The sequence below is a fragment of the Phaenicophaeus curvirostris genome, chromosome 31, assembly GCF_032191515.1.
Source record: "Phaenicophaeus curvirostris isolate KB17595 chromosome 31, BPBGC_Pcur_1.0, whole genome shotgun sequence".
Taxonomy (NCBI): Eukaryota; Metazoa; Chordata; class Aves; order Cuculiformes; family Cuculidae; genus Phaenicophaeus; species Phaenicophaeus curvirostris.
Genome location: NC_091422.1, coordinates 1,407,412 through 1,420,231, shown reverse-complemented (window position 1 = coordinate 1,420,231; position 12,820 = coordinate 1,407,412).

Below are 12,820 nucleotides of genomic sequence, written 5' to 3'. Positions count from 1 at the left end.
CTAAGCTTTCACATGACTACTCAGTGAACTTGATTGGGATTGACTGGTGGGACAAAAAGACAAACTTTTTTGTTTTCCTAGTTGATCAGGAAGATTAAAGAAGAGGTTGACATACTAATTTTAAACAAAGTTTTTCCTGAAAGCTGCCTAGTCTAGTTTATGGTGTTTATCATACGAACTTACATCAGCTTTAATTAAGGAGCACTATAAAGGTAGAAAAGTTCAGACTGAGACTGGAGGAGAGAAGGGCAGCTGTGCTGATTAACATCAGTTTAAACTAGTTAGATGCTTATGATATAATGTAGTGCAATAAATTAATTTCAGGAGATTACTTATCTTTAAGTGGCACCTTTCATAGCAAAGGATCCCCAAACTATTGCATAAAGGTGTTATTTTATCTGCTCCCTGTAATAAAATGCTGTAAAGCAGAGGAAAAATACCACCATGTAGTTTGTTAAACCAAGCAGTACTATATATTAATGGATAACACTTCAATAGTTGATTATGATTTTCATGTCAAATTAAAATTTTAATCTTTCTGTTCCGAAGAGATTTTAATCCCAATGTTAATGTTGGTAATCAGTAGCTTACTGTAAGCTGAAATGATGGCTACTTGAAAATGACGTGTAAAATGTGTACTTACATAATAAATTAGACAATATAAACAGACCTTTTATTGTCCAGTTTACAAACATCATCTATTTTAGGCTTTATTTGATGTCGCATTAGTATGACAGGTAAAGAGACCCCAGCCAGTAAATACTGAGTTTTATCTCAGAAGAGTTTTATAAAAACTCAGTATATATCATCAGCTGAGCTGTATGAAGCATCCCAGACAAGAAAGAATGAGAAAGGTAATTTTGAGGAAGGACAAAAGTCAACAGAGAGGTGGATGGTGGATGAGAGTTTCACAGAGAAAATAATTAGCCATTATAAAAATAGGAGCTTTGGCTGTTACAGTATTTCTTTCATTGAAGAATGAGAATTATTTTGTAAATAGCTTCTTTATGCTAATTTCTGAAAAAAAGAATTAATAGATGTACTAGAGGGACCCACATTGTTTATTTAACTGAGTGAAAGTGAAATTGTTAACATTGGGAAGCAATGGCTTACCTATGAAAATCATTGCATTCAGGAAGTTTTCTGATGTGACTTCAGTTTTGCTGGCTTTCCGTCTCAGACCCAAACCTTCCACCAGCAGCACTTGTTGGGAGTGCCGTATGCGGAAGGCAGTGTTCTCAGGTAAATAAACACTTTGTAGGAAATAAACTGCAGCTGTGTAAGTGGTTGTCATATAAAATGTAGGAAACAAAGCCAGCATGTGCTTTAAAACGTGTCCCTTATGTGTGTACAGGTCAATAAATTACTTTAGCTTTACTTTTCCTTTCCTGTTTTGGAGTTTGGAACACTTATGTAATAAGTGGTGTAAACTTGATACTGAGGCACAGGCATTCAAGAAATCCTGTATTTCAGAGTTCACGCTGATGCAGAGAGGAGAATAAACAGAGCCATTTCTAAAGGTCCGTTAGCAGGTCGCAAGGTTTCTTGATCAGCAGCTTACAGCACCAGCACTCACTAGGCTTCTCTATGGCTTCACAGTGGGAAGGCTCGCGAGGCTGTCCACCCTGATGGCCATAACAGAAAGCAAAAGCCAAGACAATCTGAAAGGAGCACTGAGCGGTGACATAGACTTTGGTGCCAGCTAGCACTCTCTCTACGCTTTAAAATAAAATCTGCCATGAAAATCAGAGCAGGCAAACACTTCTGGAGACCTTCTGTGCACTGATGAAACTGCTGCCTCAGCATTTGTGAAGCAGCTGCAGATCTATAAAAGAACAGATCAGTCAGCAGATGTGCATGTTTACAGTGTGAGTATGATCTTCCAGAGGGCTCTTCAGTTGTTAAGGAGGACCAGTTAGCATTTTGCCTTGTGAAGAAGCTGTAACATGTTTTCTAAAGTATTGTATAATAAAATGTATTAAAATGGATGCCATATTAAATTTATTTTGCCTAATTTTAAGTGGAGCTGAATGATGACAGTCCCCACTGAAGTCAGATTGAGTTTCCGACATCAGGACAGTATCAATACTATGGAAGAACCTGCTTGCCTCATTTTCTAATGATTTTGACCTCTACGTTTTAATGTTTTTACTTATAATACACTGTGCTGATGGATTTGTGGCTTGCTACACAAGGGGACAGATTTCTATGCATGTAGCAGTGAATCCTTAAGTAAGATAAAAAGTAGTTGCAGAAATCTTACCAATTATAGAAAAAAATAGAAATTATAAAGGAAATTGCAGTTTTATTTAAAACTTAGAAAATCCAGTTAGAAATATACTTGACCTGAAACTCCTGAAGGTAACTGTCGTAGCCAGGGTAGAGGAATGAGGAAAAGCAAGATCTTATATTACTCTTGGTGCAGTTTAAATTCAATTCTATATATTAAATGACCATTTGATAAAGTTTACTTAGCTATATGTTTGTGATTTTACCTAAGGAATTTCTTTCTTCAAAGCATAAAATTTTATCATAGACTTTTATGAAGATAACACTAGCTAACAAAAGAAGTTGTTGGTTTTGTTTCCATTTAAAACAGAGTCCTCAAAGGCAGAAAGAGACTCCAGGGATAAACTCCCTTTCTTTCCCCCTTTTTACATTTGTTAACAACTACCAGATTTCTTTATTTTTCAAAAAAACAGGTAACCAGATCTTTCTTTCAGAACTGCAGGGAAGAAGTGTGCTGGAAAGTAATAGTGAGGTTTCTTCTCTTTACATCCTATGTAACTTTACAGTAGGATCACTCAAGTTACTTTCTGCATTGATGAGTTGCTAATTAATGTAATTAGGTTACTGAGTATGGACATTTAATCATACTACTTTTGATTTACCTAATCAGGTTTACATATTGCATTTTGAATGATATAAGGATTGGCATTTAAAGAGTAAACATTTCTCCATTTTCTTCTTCAAGAATTGCATGTGTGTGTGTAATATAGACGATAGGATTGTAGTCTTTTAGCCATATTCACTACCAAAACCAGTATTTTAAATACTGTTTTGTCTATAGAGGGCTAAATTACTTAAGTTTACAGGACTTTTTTTGCAGTTATTAATATCTTATGGATTCCTAATAAGGGTTTTCATACTTTCTTACTAAAACATTTTAATTGCATAATAGTAACAATATGGAAAAGTGTTGAGGGGTTTTGTGGGGTTTTTTTTGTTTTGTTTTGGTTTTTGCGTCTCTTATGGATTTGGGATTTTTTGTCAGCATGTGTGTGATATGAAAAATAATATATTGTGTACTGTATGATGTCATCCCTGCAGCCATAATATTCTGTTTTGCTATGATCTTAGCACCAAAATCAGCGTTAAGAATCTCATTGAATTGAAAGTGGACCTTACTGAGGAACTCAGTTATCAGCCCATACTGCCAGAGCAAAGTTTTTTCATTATTTCATTTGAGCTATCACACATATTAGCATCTCTTCATGTTGGTTTTATTTTCCACATACCATTCTAATGGCTTACTTTATTGCATGTTTTAATGAGTTAATGACAATTCTTTTTGATGCTAACAAGAACTTGAAAACATCTATAATGTTTAAAGTAAATGGTTGCAGTTAACACTGTAGGGAACTGAAATTGAAACCATCCTTTTATGACATGGAACAAACTTGAGATATTTTTGAAAAAATGTTCTTAGCTCTAAGAACAGATGTATCTTGGTAAATTTATTTCAAATGTCTTTATTTTTTCGGAACTATTGGTAATTGCTTGGTCAGCAAACACTAGAGTGTATGTTAAAATGTGGAGGGCAACCAGCTGCTATTCCTTCAAATCACAGTTAGAGAACTATTTTCCTTTCAAGAAAATACTGTACCTTTTCCAACAGGAAGAAATCTGTAAGCTTTAACAGTTTTTAGCAATTTAAGTTACTTTATTTTCTAAACTATATAGGTGAATTATATAAGAAATTTATTCATGGGACACACACTACTTGCCCATTCTGATTAATCACTTTATTTCTTACAGCCTTTTGACTTTAGCACTAATGTGAGCATTATGTGAGCAAAGAGCATTCAGTCATACTCTCATTATTTCAGTTTCCTCCTTGAAAAATGAATGCAGTGGCTATGACATCCCTAGAAAATACAATCTTTGAATTAATGAGTAAAAACTCTTTAGGTGCTTGTGTATTTTGAACACAATGAAGTGACAGCACTGTTTCTTTCAGCTCTCCATTTCACCAACTGTTACTTACTTGTTTCCAGTGAACTGGAATAATGTGTTATTTTTAGGAAGTGCCACCCTAAATGTCCTCCAACCTGAGTTAGTCTGATTTTATGATTATATTCTTATGGAAGATAACAGTCTGTGGATTATGGGAGAAAGTTTATCATGATCACTGATCTACACAAATAATAGACTATAAATAATAAATGGACATTTTTTTCACTTTTCCACTCATATTGGAAATTATTTTTGACAGAGGATAAAGATGGCAGGTGGCAAAATTTAAAAGTTAATTATAACACTGCCAGAAAACAGGTGAGTTTAATAACTAAAATAAATATGTCCATAGAATTTACCAAAATACGATCTGGACTTAACCAGTGGCATAGGGTTTTCACAGAGTTTTTAATAATTAGCGTATTTCTGAGACAGTTGTTCCAGTGCATGGGAATGGCCAAGGGATAACATGGGCCAGAGACTATTACCAGCTGTCAGGCTGAACAGCATCTCTCTGACTTTGTTGGAAGGGGGAGAGTTGAGCTTTACAGATGTGAATAAGGCTGTTTCATGGGTCTTCATCTGTCTTGTGTATTAAGATAAAGCCTAAGTGCCTCTCAAAAACTATGGCATTATTTTGGTAACTGTGTGCTGCTAACATCTTTACATCAGCTGTGAATGAAAAGAGCTTGCACGTGTATGGGAAAAATCTAGGAGATTTGTAGGTCGGGAGTGTCATTGTACTAGGAAAGAACTGCTTGAACTTGATTTTGTTGACTGTAAAAGACTGGTCTGTTGGTTGCGGGTTGCTGGTCCATTCAGATTCAGTTAGCTTCCTTGGTTGTGCTGGCAAAAGCTAAGGCCGGTCTTAACTCAGCTATGAGCTTCCTAAGAAGGCTTCATTAGTGGAAGAAAAAGTTACGGTTCATTTTCCTCATTCTGTGAGCAAACAGCATGGCACAGTTTGCGTCTGTACAACTACAGCCTTTCCCCTCTGAGTGGACAGGGTTGCAATTTATCCATCTGCTTACTGGAAACAGCTGCTGCTGAGCACTCTCAAATGAACTGTGCACAGAAAATGTCAAAGAGGGTCCTAGTTGGACAAAGAAAAATACTTTTGAAGAACAGTGGTTTTGCTTTTGGATAACACCAACTCTCATCATGTTTTCAGCTCTCCCTTCCCTTCTGTTTAAACTCAGTTTCCCAAGATTACTTTCTTTTGACATCAAGAGTTTTTCATAGGGAAAAATGTTCTAAAATTCATGGTAAAAGGCAAAAGCAATAAAATTACTGCATTGTTCAGAAACTGTGAGGTACAGATTTTTATTAACAGATAGATTTTGTATTATATTTTTAATGACTATGTCCAAGAACTGTAAAAAACCAAAGATGTTAAGTTTTTAAGAAGACACTCTTGTATTTGCTCAGCAAATATCTTGCTGGTGAGAAATAGTGATACTGCTTTCACATACAAGTTTGAATTTGAAACGTGTTAAAGCAGTTAGGTATATAGGCAAATATTCATTACATTCAACATTTGTCTCATTTGTCCTTGAGCATGCGCTGCAGGTGTTTATTGCTGTTCCTTTCTAATTGAGATGAATATTGATTTTAGATATACAATTAAGTACAATTTTCTGCAGCATGCAGCTAAATAATCTGGTAATGAAAATTAATCATGAGTTTCCTTTGCTGTTATTCATAACTGGCAATTTCACCAGAAATATTTCACTACCATATTGAAATAAAAGCATCAAGAGTAAGCAAATGGTTGTCCCAAGTAACCTTATTTCACAACATCAAAAGATATTTAATAAAATCGCAATGTCGTGCATGGATACCATCCCTTTTGTAGTCTTTTTTCATGTTAGTTTTTTATTTTAAGGGCCTGTGAAATGAAATGAAGAGTACTGTTGACAGATCTCCCTAAGAATGTGTGCCTGTCACGTTACGTATCTAGGTACCTGTGTAGTCTGTATAACATTGTGTATAACATTGTCATACTTCTGGAGACATTTCATTGCTGGACAAAGAACAGCATAGATTTTGGTATACAGATACCACAAAATACAAGTAAACTCTTGGGGATATGTGGCAAATATGGAGATAGGATTTAGAGAGGCAGTGTAAGCCAGTTGCTGGGGGTTTTGTTCGTTCTCATGCAAGAATACCAAGCTGAAGATAAAACAATGAAAGGAACAAGCAAGTCTGCAGTAGACAGCAGTCTAGTATCTTTCTCAAGGTTGTGTAGTTCTTCAGGTATGATATTCCAGCCCACTGACAGTAACTCCTAATTGTGTCATTTGTACTTTTCATTAAAACAGCACTGCATTTTTAGGCAAGGTTAATGAAATACAAAAATCCCAATAGAAGTCCTTCAGATGCTTTAGTAGGAATTTTTCTTTAATCTTCATTTTCACCACTAGTCCATTATTCTCTTCTTTTACTAGTTCCCTACTAATTTTAAATTCTTGCACTAATTCACATATTCTTCCATTTAAGTAAGAATTTCTCATGCCATATTGTATGATGTGAACCACCAAAGTCTAGATAGGTGGTTCCATTTAAAAAATCTATTACCTTATCAAAGAACTATCAAGATAAAATAACTCAGCGTATACTTTATGTGTTAACATACTATTTATTTCAGAAATCTGGAATGGAAATGGGAGTGCCTGATAAATTCAGTATTCTTTTCATCTTGAAAATGGTAATTCCTGCTAATTCTTGTTACCTGTTTTGCTGTTTTGTCAGCTTCATTAACTGCATTCACAGATTCACAGAATCACTAGGTTGGAAAAGACCCACAGGATCATTGACCATTCCTATCAATCACTAAACCATGCCCCTCAGCACCTCATCCACCTGTCTCTTAAATACCTCAAGGATGGTGACTCAACCACCTCCCTGGGCAGCCTGTTCCAGTGCCCAATGATCCTTTCTGTGAAATTATTTTTTCTGATGTGAAACCTGAACCTCCCCTGGCGAAGCTTGAAGCCATTTCCTCTTGTCCTGTCCCCTGTCACTTGGGAGAAAAAAACAGCTCTCTCCTCTCCACAACCTCATTTCAGGTAGATGTAGAGAGCAATAAGGTCTCCCCTCAGCCTCCTCTTCTCTAGTATATTTTGTGATTACACCATCCCAGTGTTACAAGATATGAATATACTACTGGTTGTACAGTTTTATTGTGCTTCCTCTTCAATTTAAGGCATTCTTTTATTAGTTTTTTCCCTGCTTAATACACTTATAATTTATATGAGTCCTAGACCTTCCTTTTTTAAATTTCTTAAATTTGTTTTTAAATTATTATTACACATTCTTAGCAAAGCACCTCCTCTTCTTCTAGATTTACTGTGTAGTTTAACCAATTATTACTTTTTGAGCAGGATTTCCTTTTTCTGGAGCTGCTTTGCTGCTTTTTGGGTTTTTTTTTACAACAAATCTTTCCTCTCTTCTTCTCAATTCTCAGATCATCATTTGAGAAACATTCTCATGATAAGATTGACATAAACATGTATGTAGGCTCAATCATGTTCAATTCCATTCCAAAATAATTTTCATCAGTTATCCACTGAAGGAGAATTTATGTATTGTAGATGGGGGCAGCTTCTGCTCCAACTTTTGCCATTTTCTCCATTTTTAGGCTTTTTTTCTCTCCCTCAGTAAACTGTTCTTATAAGTCTTCTAAAAACAAAAAAAAAATCAATCCAAATATTCTAGCAAGCTTCCTGAGCACTCCTGCTTTGTTCTCTTCTGATTGTCAAGCTGTCTAACACTCTCCACCACATCGTTTCGGCACTATTTAAGATGTCAAGTCGACAGTATTGCCCACATAAAAGAATAATCTTGATGGAGAGTTAAAACATAATGAATGTAGAAATCCATTATAGACAGCGTTTGCTTTAGTAGAACTTTGACACTGAAAGTTTGAAAGATGGCAGTACATTCCTTGTACAGTGTTAATGCTCTGAAGTTACTGAGAATTCCTTCCTGGGCCCTGAAGATACAGTAGCTTGTGTTCTGGCCAATTTAATTCTAAGCTATAAAACAAAGACCTCTAACTGAGATCTGAGTTCTAATATTGATTTAATAGATGACTTACTTTTGAGAAGGTAGAAATGAAAATCCTAATAAAGCATTAGTAGATATAGCTGTCAATAACTTTTGATTTTGTCCTTGCTGACTTTTTCACAGTTTCATATGTGATACAGGATTGAGACCAGAAACATTTGAAATATTTTGTGATATTACTGGTAAGGTAATTCCTCTGCTTTCTAATTAAATATTGTCTATTTTTGATCCTTAAACTTCTGAATCATCTGCTGCTGAAACTAAATTTATCCCATAGCTAATGCTGAGCATGCCAGCAGTGTCTCCAATGGTAGGCACCCACATGTTTCAGAATAGGCTTGTGCTTCTCTCTTTCAGTGTATATGGAGGCATTTGCTTAAAATCATAGTCACATGAACACATGGTATCATATGTAAAGAATACTGACTTCCATTTGTAATTGGTAACTCCTAGACTTTGTCCAATACATACTAGATAAAAATTCTCCACATCGAACTTACTATGATTTTTTCCATCCAGTTTCATGGAATCAATAATTCAGCAGTAATATTTCATGAAACAAAAAACAGGAACAAATTTGAATTTTTATTGTTATCCCTAATAAAGAAATAATGACAAAGAGGATAGACTCTATTGTCTGGTCTATGTGCACGTTTTATTTGTATTAATATCAAGGAGAAGGCTTTGTCTTTCAAGACTTGAAAAGCTTTGAGGGATGGAGGCTGCACAGCCTCTGTGGAGAGGTTATGGCCTCTAACTAGCAAAGACAACACTCCATTACAGGTCTGTGGTGGCTAGAGATGAAACTCGCCAAAAGTAAATCAAGTTTACAGACAGAAATGTCTAATTGGAATTTGGAATTTGCTCTGTTTAAAGGAAGATGGTAGCTGACCACTAATGTCTCTCAGTCTTTTCAACCAAAACTCTGTAATTTCTCATGTACTGACAGCTTTTCTCCATCATGATACTTGTCAGAATTTATTATCTGTGCTGGGCTTATTTTTAACACCATTGAGCTTAACACTTGCAAGCCCTGAAAAAACTAGATTGTTACAGATCACAATCAGTCCAATATCAGGTAATTATGCATCTCATCGAGAACAGAAGTTGGATCTTTGGTTTCCAAGAGATAGTGTATAGGAGTAAGAAAAAATCCTGGGCAATTTTGCAACTTCAATAAAACACACCAACAGAAATACAGAATAAAAAATAATACAAAAGTTTAATGTTTGGTGTTCCACTGAATGTGAAACCTTTAGCTTAGGGAAAACAAGCTCTGAAACCAGAAGTAGAAAATGTGACAGAATGTATTCACAATGACAATAGCAACCGAGGATCAGCATGGCAGTAATAATAACCATAATGACTTTAACAAATCTCAGTGTATAAATAGAACCTTGATATCATGATCATGCTTATATGATCATAACATCAGAATCATGCTTACAAAGAACAGCACTGCTGTCATTCATACTGACAGTATAATGATTCATGATGGTTTCTCCAAGAGCAGACAGAGAACAATTATCCCAGTGGGATATTGAAAGCAAATCTGTCCTCTTGCTATGTTACTGCAGGAGAATGGTTAAGGGCAAGATCAGTGGAACTGACCCATAAAAAGTTAACAAAGATGAAGCCAGAGAATTTAGCAATGAGGAAGTTTTCTGATTCTGAAGAATCATGTGAAAACAGAACAGAATAGGTAGGACTGTGAGCATTATAATATTTGTAAAGGGTAAGCTCAACAAAGCTGTTTCTGCTATATGAAAGTGTTCCAGGCAAAACTCAGGTCACTGATCCTAACCAAGAATCAGAACCCTGGTTCTAGGACAGTTGTCACTTTATCTGTTATTTTCTACACAGTGCAACACCTCTAGTGCTGGGGTTTTTGTTACTGTTTTCAGTAAAGTCTGTTCCTGTTTATAGCTCCTCTGGGGTGACCAGAGAGCTGTGTTACTTACCGTTTAAATTACAAGGAAGCAAATGGAGAGCAGTAAAAATTACATAATACTGGACATATTTCTGCAACTCCTGCTAATACTTTGACCCAAACACTTGTTCAAAGACATTGTGGCATATCTGATGAATTTCCTGTCAAAAGCAAGAAGGTTTCTTGACTTGGGAAATGACATCTTATATGACAAAAAACCCCAAATTATCTGAGCGTGGAACAGAGGTCTAGGCTTGCTCGTGGTTTTCATGTTTCTTATCATGAATGATTCATGAGTAGTTTAAAGTGAAGAGAGCATTTAAAAAAGCTAACAAACCATCTTTGCAAATGAAGTTCAAATATAACTATATTTTACTGGTAGAATTTACGGTACGTTGAGTGGTGGTCTTTCTCAAATGCTTTCCTTTAACTCATTAGTCTTCCATATATGCCATACTCTTCTAGTGTGACAGAAAATAAAGCTGATTGTGTAAAACTCTGAGATTAGTTGGGTGACAATACTTATTAAAAGTAAAAACTCAATGTACTACATATCTGAGAATGACTGGTGAGGAACTAACGCACATAGATGAAGTATTCTCAGAACCAGATCTGGTTCTAAATTTGTACAAGGTCAAGACTAGAACTTTTTGCTGTTTTTTGAGTATTTTTCTTGTTTACTTACTAGTTTCTTTCAGAATATATACTCCCTTGTTTTTCTATGGCAGAAAATAATTATTGTTCTAAAATGAAAATGTATTGAAATCAGTTTATTTTCCTAAATTTAGCTAAAGACATAAAATCATTAGAAACTCCCAAGCTAGTTACAATCCTTGAAAATACCATTGCTGTACATTTAGTTATTCCAAGTAAAGTTTTGATTTTGAGCAGCTGTTTGCAAACAAAAATTCTTACGTTACTGAAGTACTGACTTGTCCGGATAAACGTGTTAATGTCTTCATATACTCTTGCAAAGGACAGTCCAATGCCTACATTGTTGTTTGTTTAATTGAGTATCATGCAAAGAAAAACGTTATTATCTGAACATATTCAAAAGTTTGTTGTTCTGTTTCAGTGAAAGCTGCTGAACTGTCAGGCTTCTGATATCTTCAGTGGAGACTCCCGAGGCTGACAGACTACATATTTCTGAGCTTTTTGTTAGTCATCAACTGGTAAGTAGCTTCTTATATTTTCATAGTTTTCATTCAAATCCAATGGCATGCTTAAATAGTCTGAGGTAGATAATAATTTTTAATTTTACTTTATTGTTTTCCATTTCGTTTCTATAAATGCATGTTTCTGTAATGTCTGACACTTTAGCCAAAAAAAACAAACAAAAGAGCATTTTCTTAGTAATTGTGCTCAGCATCTATCAGAGTGTGGTTTAATGACCTGTATTACTTCATTAGCCTTATAGAGTAAAGAATGAGGTGGTCAAGAATTGTATTTGGCAATCAATTAGTAGAGTTTGAAAATCCAGTTAAATGGTACTTGAACATACAGGTTCTGTTATTATCCGCCTGTTTGTTTTGGTTTTCTCACTAATTTAAAGACTTTGTTCTTGATACCAGTATGATCTTTAGTTTTTTTAATTCCTTTAGGAAAATAGTTACACACTCATTTAAAGAAGATGCTCCAGTGGTCTTGTTATATCTGCTGTCTGGCATAATAATTTCTTTTCATTCTTTTTCTTTCACATTGTTTCTAAACTCAAAGAAGAAAACTGATAGGAAAGCAAGCAGTTTAAGATTTGAACTAGGGAAATTATAGGGAAAAGCAAGCCCAACAAACTGCAAAATTAGGAGAAGATAGCTGCAACATTTGAATGTTACTTACTAGTTCTGCTCAGAAAACAAATGTAACTCTTCAAAAACGATGCTCAAGGAGATCAGCAAATTGATGCAAGATCTAGATCACTTTTCATCAAATCCCAGTGTTTTAGATTTTTTCCTCTAGAATATATAGATGTTATTTTACTTTTCAGTAAAAAAAAACAAAAAACCCAAAGCAACAACAAAAATAATAAGCTATTTAACAGTTACAAGTCTGAGTTGCAATTTTTTAAGATCTCAAAAGTATGTATTTACATCTATTTACAAAATGTTCTTCCATTCTTAACAATCACAGTCCATGAAAACTGGCAATTCTTTTTTATTTATTTGCCACTTGAAGAAATAGAAATTACAATTTTAGCAGTGGAAGACTTTTCTCATGAATCAGTTAAATAATACAATCTATATTCATCATTTAGCAATATAAAAAATAAAGATGTATTCCTCTGTAGGGAACAAGTGCCAAGATTATTTATTTTAGAATTTGATAGCTGAACTTGATCATGTCATTCATTACTGTTTAGCTTAGAAAATAACAGAGTAAGATTTATAACCTCATTTTTAATGCTGTTTATTAATTTAAACCTAACAAAAATACATCTTAATTGATTGTATTGATGGGGAGGATGGTGAAATTAAAATGTTTAATTCAGTGACCTCTCATAGAAGAAGAGACTATCTAACCTTAATTTGGAAAGCAAAGCTAGGTTTAAACTCTGAAAAATAAAGCAGAAATTAAATACTAGAAATC